Source organism: Fragaria vesca, linkage group LG7, assembly GCF_000184155.1.
Source record: "Fragaria vesca subsp. vesca linkage group LG7, FraVesHawaii_1.0, whole genome shotgun sequence".
NCBI lineage: Eukaryota > Viridiplantae > Streptophyta > Magnoliopsida > Rosales > Rosaceae > Fragaria > Fragaria vesca.
Genome location: NC_020497.1, coordinates 23,236,381 through 23,240,999, shown reverse-complemented (window position 1 = coordinate 23,240,999; position 4,619 = coordinate 23,236,381). Strand labels below are relative to the sequence as shown.

Genomic DNA, 4,619 nt, shown 5'->3' with positions numbered 1-4,619 from the left:
CCTTCTCAGATAAAGATCCTCAATCTGAAATTTGAGGTTGCATACCATAAGACATCTATTAATCAAATCTGTTTAGCAGAAACAATTATATGATTACATGAAGAGAGTAAACCTTCAATTGAAATTGAAGTCTGATACTCTGATAATATATAGAAAAGGGAAAGGAGAAGAATGAGAGCCAGTTCATGGACGAAAGAGAGGTAACTAGCTAGCGCTGGGTTCTATTCCTTGGATGAAGAAGACAGAAAATATAACCCTGGTTACAAAAAGAAAAAGGAAAAGAAAAAAAATGGTGACTAGATAATGTGAATTAATAAGATCCATTAGATTAGATTTATGACTATGATTTTATAAACTTTACTAAATTCACCATTAACTCACTTTAGAGGAGCCGGATTCTTTGTTCTTAGTGTGCTTTTTAAGTGATTTAGTTGTTTATATTTCAAATGGCAACTTAGCAATTTGACCCTTTGCTTTTTCACGGGCCACTTCTAAGCAGTGGACAGAAATGTGTGATGGTAAACTCTTATCTTGATTTTGATCTCTGTTGCAGAAAACGTCATTCACCAAGTATATGCTAGCGTTAGAAGTTTAGGACCTAATTGATTGCTCACTGCTTTGCTCATGAATTTTTTGGTATGGTGAGGAAGAAAGTCTTTTGATTTGAAAACCATTGTCAAATGGCCTGCACTCTCATCGGTTAAGTCGACCGTGGAGACATAATGTGATTGAGAGAATGGCGTTGTTACTACCACACTACTGAAAAAGAAAATGTGAGTTTCTTTCAAATGATCAAGTTTGCATCCCAAAAGAAGAAGAAAACTGTTGTAAACTATTTAGTCATCTATCTACTAAACAATTACCCATTTGAACTGAATTTCAACAAGAACCAATCTTTTCAGACGTGAATGTGAGCTTTCTGACCCCTAGACATCAACTCTGTTTTAGAGCTTCATTTGCTAAAACGCTGAGCATAACAGGGTACCATTTTTGACAAATATCAGCATCATTTTGCTTAGCGATTGCTAGAAGTTAATTAATGAGGCATTAGCTTGATTGAGTCGCTTTTAGAGACGTTCTTGAATTTTTCTCTGCGAGCAGTTCACTACGATAAGTCGATAATCTTACCCGATTTGAAACTATAAAATTGAACTCCCATTAAAAATTGTTCAATACTGTCTTGCCTAAACGATCAGAAAACATGACCAGTCGATCAGTTAATTTTCACGCACAGTCGTATTCACCACTTGAAAACTATGTTAGATCCCTCTTGACATCTTTTTCGTAGCGAGGTAGCTGTTGCAATGATGAATTATTTAAGCTACTTCATTTAGCTGCTGCGATGATTTAAGGTCTTTTTAAGCTGTTGTTCTTGTGAGAGAATAATATACCCTCAGGTTGTCTAGTTCTAACTCATTCATCATCTCCAATTAACCATAGGTACTTACCGTACTTTGGTCATGGATATTCTTCTTTCCACTCCTTTACCTCCCATTGCAATAAGTGTAGTAGTAATGTTCCTTTTAGGCGTAATTTTTCTGCGGAACAAGCAGAACAAGAGATACCCTCCAGTTGCCGGAACTGTCTTTCACCAACTGATCAATGTGCACCATTAGCTTGCATTGAAGCACAAAACTTGCAGGATGCTCGACTGGTTCAGCTACACAGTCTACACTGCAGCTCCTGTAAATGTTGAACACATGCTCAAAACAAATGTTGCTAACTATGGCAAGGTATGGTATATTTCAATGAAAATTTATGAGGAATATGCCCAATTCTGAAATGATTGATCAAGAGGCATAAGTAGTACGTGCACCATTTCTTTGTAGGGATATTATCTGCAAGAAATTCTGTCAGATGCTTTGGGCGCTGGGATCTTCGTTGTGGATGGGGACAATTGACGGCATCAGAGGAAGGCATCAAGCTCTCAATTCTCAACAAAAGTACTTAGAGACTTCAGCAGTGAAATCTTCAAGACCAATGCAGTAAAACTTGCTAGCATAATTATGAGATGGCACTATGTTGTCATGTGATTTAGTTGTTTATATTTCAAATGGCAAACAGAAAGCGTCATTCGCCAAGTATATGCTTCCATTAGAAGCTTAGATACCTAATTCATGAATGGTCTGGTATGGTGAGGAAGAAAGAGTCTTTCCATATTTCCGTTTGAAAATCATTGTCAAACGGCCTGCACTCTCATCGGTTTAGTCGACCTCGGAGACATAATGTGATTGAGAGAATGGCATTGTTACTACTAATTGAGGAGGAGTTAGAGACGTTCTTGAATCTTTCTCTGCGGGAGGTTCACTACGATAAGTCTATAAACCTTACCCGATTGGAAACTACAAAATTGAAGTCGCATGAAAGCTTATTCAATACAGTCTTGCCAATACCGTTAGAAAATTAGAAATTATGACCAGTAGAGTACAGTCGTAATTGAACCACTTCGAAACTATATATGTCTGGCCCCAATGATCCTCTTGACATCTTTTTCGTTGTGAGGCAGCTGATACAATGATCTAAGGGACTCAGGTTGTCTAGTTCTAACTTCATTATCAGCTCCAATATCCCCATAAGAATTTTGGTCATGGATTTTCTTCTTTCCACTCCTTTACATCCCATAGCAATAAGTTTAGCAGTAATGTTCCTTTTAGGAGTAATTTTTCTGCGGAAGAAGCAGAACAAGCGATACCCTCCAGTTGCCGGAACTGTCCTTCACCAACTGATAAACCGTCGCAAGTTGAACCAATATATGACAGAACTTGCATGCAAGCACACAACTTACAGGATGCTTGGCCTTTTTAGATACACAGTCTACACGGCAGATCCTGTAAATGTCGAATACATGCTCAAAACAAATGTTGCTAACTATGGCATGGTATATATGTTACATATCAAACTGAAGCGTCAAAAACTTCCAATCTATTTCAATATAATTGATCAAGAGGCTTATGCTTGTACACCATTTCTTTGTAGGGATACCTGCAAGAAATTCTGTCAGGAATTTATGGCGATGGGATCTTCACTGCGGAAGGGGACAAATGGAGGCGTCTGAGGAAGGCATCAAGCTCGCAATTCTCAACCAACGTACTTAGAGACTTCAGCAGTGAAATCTTCAAGACCAATGCAGTAAAACTTTCTAGCATAATTCATGAAGCTGCAACCTGCGGCAAATCAATAGAGATGCAAGTGAGTTGCCAAGAGTAACATACTACATATATAGCACTGCATTATGTTCACATTTCTTTGTTTTTTATGTTTTTATCTTGAATATCAGTCGATCAATTAATGATCTTCGTTCTGTTGGAAGGTTTTGTTTTTGAAATCAACCTTGGATTCAATCGTCAAGATTCTACTTGGTATTGATCTAGATACCATGTCTGGAACAAACAATGAAGAAAGTATCAGGTTTTCCAATGCTTTTGATGATACAAACGAAGCTAGCATTTATCGTTTTGCTGGCATCTGGAAGATCCAACGGTTCTTGAACATTGGTAGGGAAGCAGTTATAAGAAAAAATATAGAAGTGATGGATAACTTTATATACGATTTAATCAACAGAAAGATTGAGAATCTCCGTAAGTCAGAAGAACAGGACGAGCAATCTGTGAGTTATGTACCTTCCTTTCTATTCTAGATTGAATTGACACAGTAATAATTGAATCAACGTTACTTATATGTTGATGTTAAATTGCAGTTAAAGAGAAGAGACTTTATCTCCAAACTTCTGGAAGCTAAAGAGACTGATCCAAAGTACTTGAGAGACATGGTCCTCAATTTTATTGCTGCCGGCAAAGACACAACTGGTTCTGCTCTTACATGGTTTATTTATATGATGTGCAAGCATCTTGATATACAAGAGAAGATTGCACAGGAAGTTAGAGAAGCAACAGGTCTGAATAATACTTCAAGCACCGATGAAGTTGCAGCCAACCTTACTGAAGAAGCCCTTATCAAGATGCAATATCTCCGTGCAGCTTTAACTGAGACACTGAGGCTCTATCCTTCTGTCCCATTGGTAACTTAAACATCTTGGATGAATCCATACATGAATTGAATGTTACGATTCTTTGCTGTCCTTGATTTGAATCACTCTTTACATTATTTCTTAGTTAATAATTTCTTTGCTCTTATTTGTTCATAGAATGGGAGGGTATGTTTTTCTGATGATACCTGGCCTGATGGATACAGTGTCAAAAAAGGAGAATTAGTGATATTCCAACCTTATTCAATGGGCTGGATGAAGTTTATATGGGGTGATGATGCAGAAGAGTTTCGGCCAGAGAGATGGCTTGATGGAAATGGCAATTTCAAGGATGAAAGCCCTTTCAAATTCACAGCCTTCAATGTGATATATTAAGAAAACCAAGCTAATATTTATTTTTTTGATAAGGTTGCTTAGTTATGAGAGTACTGATGATATTGTTATAATGCAGGCTGGTCCAAGAATTTGTCTGGGAAGGGATCACAGTTATCTCCAAATGAAGATATATTCTGCTGTGCTTTTAAACAACTACATATTCAAGCTCACTGACGAGAATAAGGTGGTGACGTACAAGAATATGGTCACTCTCCATAGCGATGAAGGCCTTCATGTTCATGCCTTTCCAAGAGTTTGA

The 4,619-nt window shown here is 37.5% G+C and overlaps 1 pseudogene across 1 annotated transcript; it reads left to right on the top strand.

The window, feature by feature from the left end:
• Positions 1-508: 508 nt before the first annotated feature.
• LOC101309785 lies at positions 509-4,619 on the top strand (annotated as a pseudogene). Its single transcript, XR_185377.1, has 8 exons — positions 509-518; positions 1,364-1,405; positions 2,658-2,878; positions 2,977-3,189; positions 3,311-3,616; positions 3,698-4,018; positions 4,145-4,348; positions 4,437-4,619. The product of XR_185377.1 is annotated as a cytochrome P450 704C1-like (transcript).